Here is a 13,617-nt window from a genome sequence, read left to right as displayed (position 1 = left end):
GAAGTTTATAGAATACTTAATTAAAATATTTGTAGTTTGGGGGCACCTGGGTGACTCAGACAGTTACGGGTCTGACTCTTGATTTTGACTCAGGTCATGATCTCATGGTCCTGAGACCAGCCCTTAGTAGGGCTCCAGCTCTGTGCTCAGCAGGGAGTCTGCTTAAGATTTTCTCCCTCTCCCTATGACCCTGCCCCTCCCCCGTGCTTACACACACACCCTCTCTCAAATAAATAAATAAATCTTTAAAAAATTGTGATTTTTATATAGGAGTAAATACATACTTACTACTTTATACTGTTTGCCAACTTTGGTTATACTTCATAGCCCTTCACTGAGTCACTATCCAAGGAATCTTTTAATCTTATTATATGACACATTCAGTCAGGTGCTACATGGATTCAATAAACAAAAATAGAGGGTGTATGGTATATGAATCAACGTATCACTGTAAAGTATCGGTAACTAATAAAATTCACTTTAAATTCTAATAAGAAAAGACCTTTCATCAGATTATGAGTAACCGAAGAAGCTATACCTCATTCATGCTTCTAGTCACAGTGTCTTAATTAGTGTCTAAGATCTCTTTGGCACTTAAAAGTTTAATGAAAAATTTACAAGGGAATTAATAATTCAATAAGTAAATTACTATTTAATGAACAGTCATATAAATCAATCCTTCATCTATGAACAGTAATGGGCATTTATGAAGCACTGTGGTTGGGCACTATAGGACTATAGATGACTATACATATTTTCTAATATTGCCGTTACTTGTTCTCTTTTGGACATTTGTGAAAATATACTTGCATATAACGATGATTTTTGCCATTGGATATATACATTTTCCCCTGAATTATAAGTAAGACTACTTTTCTATACATCATATGCATTGTACCCTTTTGAAAAGATTTGGAAGTAATAAAGAATGCAAGAAAACTGTATTATTGTTTCTACCGAAAAAATATACTGTTAGTCTACATAGAAAATGTCAGCAGACACAATGTAGGATTCATATATAAGAACCATATTATAAAAGTTTTATCACAGAGTTCAGAAGAATGCTTAATTCTAGAATGACTGAGTTTTAAAATGAAATATTTAAAATTGGGAGAGTGTATAAAAAACATGAAGAGATTTAGAAATCTCATTATTAAAAATAAATTCTCTATTAACTTTGAGTTGAAAATACTGGTATAAGACTAGGAGACAATTACCCATATGAAAGTTAATTTAATTTTTATTTAATGTTTAACATTTTTCACATGTCATTCAAGAGGTCTATGTTAATATTTCTTCTTTCAAACTTTTAAATATGTACAGGAAATTCACTGGAAATATATTCTAAGTATTCAATCAGAAGTAGTTTTTTGGGGGGCGCCTGGGTGGCTCAGTCATTAAGCATCTGCGTTTGGCTCAGGTCATGATCCCAGGGTCCTGGGATGGAGCCCTACATCGGGCTCCCTGCTGAGCAGGAAGCCTGCTTCTCCCACTCCCACTCCCCCTGCTTGTGTTCCCTCTCTCACTGTCTCTCTCTCTGTCAAATAAATAAAATCTTAAAAAAACCTTTTTTTATTAATATAATTTCTTTTATTAACAGAATGCAATAAGATTTTAAAATACATTGTTCTTGTGTGGTAGCCTGAGCTGTGGTAACATAGACCTGCCTGTCACGAACACCCTCATTCATTGACAGGGCAACTGCTTTGTGTACTTCACAAAAGATGCCCAAGAAAATAAATAACAAAACTTGCAATTATGTAAAATTAGTAGTTTCCAGTTAAATAAAATATTGTAATATTGTACAATTCTTTATTATTAAGTTACTATTTATATTAAAAGTTTTCTTATCTTGACTTTTTGTAAAGAAAATGAAGACATCATGCTTATTCTTCTCAATTCAGAGAAATAAACCTACTAGCAATAAGCTAACAAGGGAAATCCTATTTTACCATTTGTAGTTTTAGAAATGCCTTTTTTAAAATTATGTTAGTCACCATACAGTACATCCCTGGTTTTTGATGTAGAGTTTGATGATTCATTAGTTACGTATAACACCCAGTGCACCATGAAATACGTGCCCTCCTTACTACCCATCACCAGCCTATCCCATTCCCCCACCCCCCTCCCCTCTGAAGCTCTCGGTTTGTTTCTCAGAGTTCATAGTCTCTCATGTCTTTTTGAAAAGATCCTGGAAAAATCTCGGGAGAATCATCTTCAAGTGTGCCAGAAAACTTCTCAGCAACATTCCCTTTGAATTCTGTGAAAAGCTGCAGAAACCAGATAATATCTAGGTGAGTCTTTCTATGATACTCTTTCTTCTTGCCATGGGCCACTTCCTTAAATGCAAGCATCTTCCAGTCAACTCCAGTCATATATTTTCGTCCCTACATTTCTACTCATCACTGTGCCCTGATTTTTGTATACCTATATTCATTCCAACTCTTTTCTATGTGATCACACATTGTCTTAAATATTCAACCACTTCACAGAATCCTCCTTTCACCTCTAAACCCTAACCTGAGTTGCGTTACTTTCCTCCAACATACCTCTTCCTTTGAAGGGAAGGCCACCCATCCACGACCTTACCTTACAGATCCCCAGTTTGGTGGGTTGAATTGTGCCCCCCCCCACAAAGATACATCCTCTCACAGTCACAGACTATGCCCTTTTTTGGAATTAGGGTCTTTGCAGTTGTGTTTAAGGTAAAGATTACAAAATGAGATAATCCTGGATTAGAGTAAACCCTAAGTTGAATGGCAGGTGTCCTTAGAAGCAGCAGAAAAGAAGACCCAGAGACACAGTGATGAAGACCATGTGAAAATGGAGACAGAAATTGGAGCTGTGCTACAAGCCGAGGAACACTGGGAGCCACCCAAAGCTGGAAGACAAAACGGTTCTCTCCTATAGCATGGGCCTGCTGACTTTAATTTTGGACTTCTGGTATCCAGAAGTATGAAAATACATTTCTTTCATTCTGAAGTTTGCCACACTGCCAGTTTGCGCCAGTTTGTTATGGCAGCTAGGGGTAGCTATTACAAAAAGGTAGAATTAATGTTATTCTAAAAATTCCAAAAATAAAGTTAAAATATACATTAAGCTCCTATTATGAATAGAGTAATTTTTGTGAGTTACATATGGTATCTTGTGTAACTACAACCTTCATCTTTTCAGCTTTATGCTACTCACCTATTTCACTCTCTAATCAAAGGTGAATCCCTATAGCCACTCTTTGACATTGTCCTCAATACATCATCCCTTTCTTTGTTTTTAAGCTACAAGCCACCTGCCTTTGATCAACTACCCGAGTCTCTGCTTTTACTCTCAAGTTCTCTGGAGGGATTCACAAAGTGGAGCAGAAGAAAAACAAAACAAATTCATTTTCCTTAACTTCAGTGGGTTCTTTATTGCTTAATAATAACTGCACCATAGCTCAGATATTCATCTTTCTTTCTGGGCTATCCATTTTTAGCCTATATCTCAGCTTTCTACTTTACGGGGAAATTCATTCAATCCCCATGCTTGCTTATATCTCTAGATAAACCTCTATGTTTGCTCTTACTTCATTTTCCTTCTGCAGTCTCTAAGGACTAGATGTACTATTAGAGTTCAAGATCAATTTTCTCACCTAAGTTTTGATCCAATCTCCTGTCATCTTTGACCAGAAATTACACATTTAATTATTTGGTCCTCCCTCTTCCTTGAATTTGCAACATCTACTATTTCTTTTTCTCAGGTGTATCTATCCTTTTGTTTAGACTTGTTTTCTTTAGCTTCTCCACAAGAACACAAAAACAACAAAACAAAAACTCTTGATCTGCCTTCCGTTTTAGTTTCTCCTCCCTCTCTCTCTCTCTAAAACACTACCGTACAGCTGATATCACCACTCCTGTCCTTTCATACTTAAATTTTACTTGTGCTTTTTATTACATTAGAATTATTCTGAAAAAAGTTTTTGCTGATGTCATTTAGGTAATTTAGAAAACTTTTTAAAATTTAAATATGTATCTTTGATTAGTTAAAGCCCTAACTCATATCTGACTAACCACCCCCATTTCTTTCATAACATTTTTGCAAATATCTGAGCATTCACTAAATGTTCCCCATCTATTCTCAGCTTACAAATGCCTATATTCTTCAGGGTTCCTTAATCTTCTTTTCTCAGTCTAGCTAGAAGATATTTATCCACTGTCACTAGTACAGTGGCTCCTAAAATTCACTCCTAAACTCCAGAACGATACAGTCAATTTTTATACCCAACATATTAAATCCCCAGTGGTCATTTGCACCTGAATGCCACAAGGTTACCACCAACTCAACAATACCCAACTAAACATATTATATTTGCCCCTGCTATTAAAATTGGATATGCTCTGTGTCTCATTTCAAAAAGTAGCATGAGCATCCCCTGGAATTCCCAGACAGACATCGGAGTAGATCCTGTATCTTCATACTTTATCCACAGTCTGAATCAAACATTACCCACGTTCTTCAGATTTCACCTCCTAAATATTTTTTTTAAATCTGTCCTTTTATCTCTATCCACATGTTGGTTACTTTAATGCCAGACTTTATATTTTTTCGTTATGCAATAAGCTTCTATTTTGTTTCTTACCTCAATTCTATCTTTTCCCCTCAAGATCTAATCAGCATATTACTACTAACAGAGGGATCCTCTTCTGATGGAATCTTGACTTTAATAATAATCTTTCTAATGACCTTTGAAAAATACTCTGCTTTTATGCAGTATGTTCAAATTCAATAAGAAGACGGGGAACACTCTTCTGTATGATGTGATCGTTAGTTTCTCTGGTGATTTTGGCCCTTAGCACATGCTTCCTGGCATCCTACAATCTAGTTAGGAATATATATTCATACTGCCCATGCATGCCATCCTTTTGCATTAAGTAGAACTCTTCCTCTGTAGTTTGTCTTCTATTTCTCATTTTTCACCAGTTGACATATCACAATTGTGACCTAGTTGATAGAGATTTTCAAGACATTTAAAAATATAATTAAACACTATTTTGTAACACACCTTACACAAAATCCTCATATTCACTTATTAATAAGTTCTGAGTCTTTGAATGGGCTATACATTTATATCTTGTTCAATTTTGATTGATATGTAAAAGATGAGAGAATCTGAGACTTTTTTTTTTTCATTAGCACTTTGAAAATATTATTCTATTATCTTCTGGCCATTAAGAATACAGTTGTGAAACCTGTCACTCAAATGATTGCTTCTCTATGTTGTAATGTGTCTTTCTCAGTTTTTCTTTTTTAAATGGAAATTTTTACTTTACCTAAAAGCAGTAAGAATTGTATAATAAACCACATACATGCCTCACCCAGCTTTAAGAATTATAAACATCCTTCCAATCTTTTTTTTTTTTTTAATTTATGTCCCTCCACTTTTGTTCTTATTTGTTTGGTTTTGTTTTTCCTATTTGAAGTACTTTCCAACATATTCCAGATAGGTCTTCTTTGTTTTACAAGTTAGTAATTCAATATAGATCCCAAATGCATGAGTTCTGGGTTTTGTTTTTATAATAATCTCAATGACATTATCAAACCTAACCAAAAAGTATATTTTAACATATTTTAATGCCTAGTCCATATTCAAATTTTTTAAAAAGATTTTTTAGTTATTTAAGACACACAGAGAGAGAGAGAGCACAAGAGAGAACATGAGCAGGGAGAAGGGCAGAAGTAGACTCCCTGATGAGCAGGGAACCCAATGCGAGTCTCAATCCCAGGACCCTGGAATCATGACTTGAGCCAAAGGTAGAGGTGTAAACCAGTGAGCCACCCAGGCACTACCCATACTCAAATTTTTCTGATTGACTTAAATGTCTTTCTATAGTTGATGCATCCAAATAGGCGAACCAAAACAAGAACCACAAAGTGTATTTATATGTCTCTTAAAACTTCTTACTCTGTACCAATTGTCTTTTCTTTTCCATATCATATCCATTGAAGACATTGAGTCACTATTACAGATGTTTCCTAGATATATGTGATTGCTTCATAAGAGAATCCTCAAACTTGTTACTTTTCTCATTAAAAATAAATAAATTTGTAACTAGATCTAGAGACTTTCTTAAATAATTTATTTATGAAAGTAATTCATAAGTGATGCTCTGTATTCTCACTGCATCTTATTAATATACACTAAACATACATGGCACAACTTTGAGGATGCTAAGATCCATAAATGATCACCAAGTAAAGGTGTTAGCAGTGTGATTCAACCATTATAAAATTTCTCATTAATCTTTCAATCTTTTATTGTAGCATCCACTTATGATGGCTGACCAGCTCTATTAATCCTTTAAAAGATGTATTTTTCTGAGTTTATTATGCAGAAGAATATTCCCCCCCCTTACCACTAGTTTGCAAGAAAGAGAGAATACAGTCTTAATTTCCCCTTATTAATTTTGAGAGTAAGACATTGGTTCTCTTGAACCCCAAATGGATTTTCTATATTTGACATATTTCAGTAAGTGAGTCACTATTGACTTTTTATGCTCAATTTGTTCCATTCTTGGATAGTGAGAGTCTCCTCAAGCTTGTTCTTCTGTCCTTTTGAACATAATCCCAGTAGCTTCTTGCTTTCTAGTGCAACAAGATTCCTTTTCAGCCTGATACCCGAATGCTTCCATTTTCTTTCTAATTCCATTTCTTTTAGGAAGGAATGGCATTTAGAAGCCACAATCAGGGTGCTTAGGATACAAATTTTTTTTATTAGAACATCATTTTCCAGGCATGCCAGTGGGGAGCTAAGAAATACAATTATTTCTAAAAGATAAAGTAATTTGAATTTTAAGATTACAGCAATTTACTTACACTTTGAATATTTTTAACTCTAGTTTTGTTTGTTATGCAAAAATCACGGCTCTTAAAAAAACATATTTTGTTGCTTGTTTTATGCTATAATATACACAGGACAGTTTCAAATGGAATAATAATATTAATAATATTAATTGCATATCTCTTTGTACTCTGTGCTAAGCTTTACAGCTTACAGGTGTTAAGGAGATATCTCATCATTGTGGTTTTGATTTGCATATTCCTGATGACATCAAGTACCTTTTAATAAGCCTGTTGGTAATCTGTAAGTCTTCTCTAGGGGAAAAAAATGTTTATTCAGACATTTTTTAATCAGATTTTTTTTTTGCTATTAAGTAGTATGAGTTTTTATATATTTTAGATATTAACCTTTTATCACATATATAATTTGTAAATATTTTCTCCCATTCATCAGGTTGCCTTTTAATTTTGTTGATGGCTTTCTTTGCTGTGCAGAAGATTTTTAGTTTCATGTAATATCACTTGTTTATTTTTGCTTTTATTACTTTCATTTTTGATGTCAGAGTCAAAAAACTATCACCAAGACCTACATCAAGAAGCTTATGACATATTTTCTTTCATGGCTTCAGGCCTTACTGTTCAGTTTTGCCAACACCATTTACTGAAAAGACCATCTTTTCCCTGTTGTATATTCTTGACTCTTTTGTCATAAGTTAATTGACCATATAGGTGTGGGCTTATTTCTAAATGCTTATGTGTATAAAGTATTTAATTCATTTTAAGTTAATTTTTGTGAGTGGTGTGAGACAGGTGTCCAATTTACTGTTTCTGCATGTAGTTACCCATTTTTGTCAACATCATTTATTTAAGATGCTATCTTTCTCCATTGAATATTTTTGGAACCCTTGTCAAATATTAGTTGATCATATATGTCCAGGTTTATTTCTGTTTCCTCTCTTATGTTTCATTGGTCTGTGTGTCTATTTTTATGCCAATATCATACTGTTTTAATTACTATCACTCTGTATTGGAGTTTTAAATTAGGTAGTGTGATGCCTACAGCTTTGTTCTTCCTTCTCAAAAATGCTTTGACTTTTCAGGGTTTTTTTTGTGGTTCCATAGAAATTTTAGCATTATCTGTCCTAGTTCTGTGAACAATGCCATTGGAATTTTTAAAAAAGATTTTATTTATTTATTTGACAGAGAGAGACAGCGAGAGAGGGAACACAAGCAAGGGGAGTGGGAGAGGGAGAAGCAGGCTTCCCGCTAACAGGAAGTCTGATGCAGGGCTTAATCCCAGGACCCTGGGACCATGACCTCAGCCGAAAACAGAAGGCCACCCAGGTGTCTCTGCCATTGAAATTTTGACAGGACTTATACTGAATCTACAGATTGCTTTGGGTTGTATGGACATTTTAGCAATATCAATTCTTCCAGTCTATGAGCATAGAATATCTTTCCATTTATTTGTGTCTTTCCCAATTCTTTCCTTAATGTCTTGTAGTTTTTGGTATAAAGGACCTTCATATTCTTGATTAAATTTGATTCCTAGATACTTTATTCTTCTAGATGCAATTGTAAATGGGGTTGCTTCCTTAATTTCTCTTTCTGATAACTCATTATTAGTATATAGAAATACAACAAATTTTTATGTGATGATTTTGTAACTTGCAACATTATTCAATTTGTTTATAAGTCTTACAGTTTTTTTGATGGACTCTTTAGGGTTTTCTACATATAATATTGTGTCATCTGTAAACAGTGATAGTTTTACTTCTTTCTCTCCAATTTGGATGCTTTTTTTCCTATATGCTGTGACAACGACTTCACATATTATGTTGAATAAAAGTGTCCAGAGTGAGCATCCTTGTTTTGTTTCTGAGCTTACAAAAAACTTTCAGTTTTTCAAAATCAAGTGTGATATTAGCGGTGAGGTCATCATATATGGTCTTTATTATGCTTAGATGCATTCCCTCTATACCTGCTTTGTTGAGAATTTTTATCATAAACTGATGTTGAATTTTGTCAAATGTTTTTTCTGCATTCATTGAGGCAATCGTATGATTTTTCCTTCATTTTGTTAATGTGATGTATCCCAATGACTTATTTGTAGATGTTGAACCAGCCTTGCATCACTGGAATAAATTCCATTTGATCGTGGATATTTTCCTTTTAATATATTGAATATATTGTTGAGTTTGGTTTGCCAATATTTTGTTGAGATTTTTGCATCTATGTTCATCAGGGATATTGGCCTGTAATTTTCCTTTCTTGTGGTATCCTTTTTGGTTTTGGTACAAGGTAATGCTGGCCTTGTAAAATGAGTTTAGAAGAGATGCCTCCTTTTCTATTTTTTGGAAGCATTTGAGAAAGATTTGTATTAATTCTTTGAATGTCTGGTAGAATTCACCAGTGAAGCTATCTTGTTTTGGATTTTTGTTTATTGGGAGGTTTTTGAATACAGATTCAGTCTTCTTACTAGTAATCAATCTGTTCAGATTTTCTATTTCTTCATGATTTTGTCTTGGTAGGTTGTATGTTTCTAGGAATTTATCGATTTCTTCTAGATTGTCCAATTTTTTGGCATATAATTGTTCATACTTACTAGTCTTTTATGATCCTTTGTATTTCTGTGGTATGAGTTATAGCTTCTCTTTCATTTCTGATTTTACTTATTTAAATTCTCTCTCCCTCTTTTTAATGAGTCTAGATAAAGGTTTGTCGATTTTATTTATCTTTTCAAAGAACCAGCTCTTACTTTCATTGACTTTTTCTATTATCTTTGTACTCTCTATTTAATTTGTTTCTCCTCTAATATTTGTTATTTCCTTCCTTTTATTAACTTTGGGCTTTATTCTTCTTTTTCTAATTCTTTGAGGTATAAAGTTAGATGGTTTGAGACTTTTCTTGTTTCTCGAGGTAGGCATTTATTACTATGAATTTCTCTATTAGAACTGCTTTTGCTGCATCTCACATTTTGTTATATTTCCACTTTCATTTTCTCAAGATATATTTTTTTTATTTCTTTTGATTTTTTCTTTGACCCATTGGTTCTGCAAGAAGCATGTTCTTTAATCTCCACATATTTGTCAACTTTCTAGTTTTCCTCTTGTAATTGATTTCTAGTTTCATACACTTGTAGTCAGAAAAGATGCTTGATTTGATCTCATGCCTCTAAAATTGATTAAGACTTTTGACTGCCTGACATACAATCTGTCCTAGAGAATGTTCCATGTGCACTTGAGAAAAATGTGTATTCTGTTGCTTTTGAATGATTTTTTTAAAGTTTTTTTCATTTATTTGACAGAGAGAGACAGCCAGTGGGAGAGGGAACACAAGTAGGGGGAGTGGAAGAGGAAGAAGCAGGCTCCAGCAGAGCAGGGAGTCCAATGTGGGGCTTGATCCCAGGACCCCTGCATCACGCCCTGAGCCAAAGGCAGACATCTAACAACTGAGCCACCCAGGCACCCCTTGAATGAAATATTTTGTACATATATCTGTTAAGCCCATCTAATCTAACATATTGTTTACCCTCCTATGTTTTCTCATTGAAATTCTGTCTGATCATCTGTCCATTAATGTGAGTGGGATAGTAAATCCTCTACTATTATTTACCCCTACATTTTTATTTCTAGAATTTTTCTATAGTACTTTTTTCAAATATGTGCTTTCCCTTTTAAAACAATTTATTGTTTTATCTAATTGAGTTTAATATTTTACTTACATCTTAATATTTTTACACACATATTTTAATGGCTAATTGATATGGAGGTGGAAGTAATGCTTCTTAATAGAATGTTCTTTCAATGCAAAGGAGCCCAGATACCTTCCTCAAATCTATTCCTGTGTCTTCATGTTGGCCTTGAGTATAAGGGCAAAATTTCACACACTGAATCATCTCTTCTGACCCCATGTGGTAGGTTGAAACTGATCTCCCAAAGGAGGTCCTGATTCCTGGAACCTATGAATGCTATCTTATATGGAAAAAAGGGTCTTCTCAGATTAGACTTAATTAAAGATCTTGAGATAGAAACATTATTCTGGATATATGAGTGGGCCATAAATTGACATAAGAGAGGAAGATTTGAAGGTGCCAGTCTTATAGACTGGAGTAATGCAGCCACAAACCAAGGAAGGACAGCAGTCGCCAGAAGCTTCTGAAGGCAAGGAATAGATTCACCCCCAAAGCCTCTGGAAGGAGCATGGTCTTGATGACACTTTGATTTTGGCTCAGTTATTTCAGATTTCTGGCCTTCAGAACTGTGAAAGAGTAAATGTGTGTTGTTTTAAGCCACAAAGTTTGTGGTAATTTATCACAGCAGCCATTGGAAACTAATGCACTCCATGCCACAGAAATTTCATTCAGTCTCTTTTAGAATTCATGAGGTAAAAGCCAATTACCAACACATTTCACTGCCCAAAGTCTAGGAGTCACATGACCATATCTCCACTCTATGATCAGAAATACTTCGCCTTCCATTATATTCAGAAACACCAGACTTCTGCAGCTTAGGGATTGTTCATTTGGGAGTGAGAGGACAGACTTCCCTCTAAAAAGCACTGCCACTCTGTAGAAGGAATTTTTTGAATCTCCATAAATGTCTTGACAATGGTTGGAAGAATGACAAGAACTTTGACAATCCGTCCCAAAGGCTACTCTGTGAATCTTCCTCACATCAATTCCTTACCTTATTTCACTTTACCCAGACCCAACATTCTAGTGAGAGTAAGTGTATTTCCAGTGCCCTACAGACTCCCAAAAACAAATGTTCTAACCCACTTAGAAAATTACATGAATTCATACTACCTCAAAACATGTTGCAGATAATGTTTGAGAGGAGCAAGCAGATTTCAATGAGAAGATCCATTAATTTATAAAAACATCCTACTACTTTAGACTTGCATTTTGTAACTTCTCTTTTAAAACTATTTTATGCATTTTTAAAAATGAGAATATTTAAAATACGTGCTTAAGCTCCAGAAAAACCTATTCATTTCATTTTATTGCTATTAGTTTATCTGTTAAAATTCTTGGTTTGATTTTCTATCTTATTCTAGATAATGATACTCATTACTCTTCATTTGCAAAAAGAACTATGATTTATAACTCCCTATTTCCATCTGCTATATTTTTATCTAAACACAAATGTGTATCATAGAGTGAATACTTACTCAAGTATATTTTTCATTTCAGATAGGCATTTACATACTTGGTAAAGCTATATTCATTTTTCAACTTTTTCTCCTCTTATATGGTATACATTTTAAGTGTTCACTGTCAGAAGGACTTTTACACCAAAATGCAATCTTTTATGTTATATATCTACCAGGCTCTGCTTAATAGGCTCATTGTCAAGTGCAATGATGAAGTAACAGCAAGCTTCAAGGAAAGCTTAGGGAATATATCTTTTTAAGCATTCCATTGATTTCCCTCACTTCATCTCATCAATAGTAGATATATTACTTTCTGAAAAGCAGTAATAAAATACTGATAATATTGGGTAATAGCTATAATGTTAAGAATCACTTCTAATCATTAGCATCTGAAAATGGAATGAGGTAAGATTCATTTTGCTCTTTAGCTCATAAGAACAATCTGAAGAAAGACTTTAAAATATAATTGTGATAAGTCTTTTACTAGAAAACAATTACCTTCCATTACCAATGCCATAAGTCACTGTTCCTGCAGTTTGAGGGGAACAATATAGCATCGTTATTATGCTTAATTTCCCCCTTGGGTATAAGTTTGGTGTTGAATGTAAGTACATAATTAGGGACTTATAATTTAGAATCAGGACGTGTATTCTTAAAAAACAAGCTGAATGAAATCAAGTGAATTTGCTACCAAAAAAGAAGTTGATAATTCAAAAATCACAAGTGTACAGTTAACAATAACAACCTGCAAGAGCTGCTGCACATGTGCTATCTATGCATCAGATCCTGGGGAAAATATGAGGACAAAGCTAATCCACATTAGATAAGGAAGTATATGTCTTCACCTTTCTATCCTTCTAAATACCACTGGGAAAAAAGACAATGAATAAATATAAATTCACAGCAGTGCTGCAAAGAAGGAAAGGTACTATGAGAAGCGACTGTCAAAAACATTAACTTCACACTCAAAAGTGTGATTAGGGGTAGATGCTAGATGTGGGCATTAGAACAGAAAACAAACAGACAAACAAAAAAACCTGTGCTGATCCTGAGCACTGATATTGATGCCCATGTTTGTCCCCAGACTGGAGCTAAGAATATTAACTCTGTGAGGTGGGACACTTCTAAAACAGGTGGTGAGGCTGGAAAAATTAAACAGGACCTGAGTTGACTTTTGGCCCTACCGGAAGCTTTCTCTTCCTAGTCCTCCGTCTGATGTACTCATGCAACCACCTGGCGAGGACTCCAACAATTCTTATATAAATCATCACTTGCTTTAATGATATGTACTCTAGCCACCAATACTGTGGCATCAGATGTTCTAACATAGCTAGAAAACTAAGAAGCACCAAACAGTCACAGAATGCCTTTAGCTTGAGAGTTTGGAAAGTTTTCCCAATAACGAAATAGTTAATCAAATAAACAAAATTTTAAAATATGAAATATATATATGTACAAAGAATATTATGAGGATACTTATCTGCAAAGAGGAGACTTTGATACAAATTTTTGATAAAAAATTAAAAAGCTTTTCAATGTAAAAATAAACATTCTAAAAATTCAGTATTTAAACCTTAATGCAGGAAAGCACAGCTGGTTTGTCTTTGGGCACCAAGTTTGAAGCAAACATATTGCAAAAGGAAAGTGTCA

This window comes from Ursus americanus, chromosome 2, assembly GCF_024610735.1.
Source record: "Ursus americanus isolate L20-20 chromosome 2, mUrsAme1.1.p, whole genome shotgun sequence".
NCBI lineage: Eukaryota > Metazoa > Chordata > Mammalia > Carnivora > Ursidae > Ursus > Ursus americanus.
Note: the sequence above shows the minus strand (reverse complement) of the source record.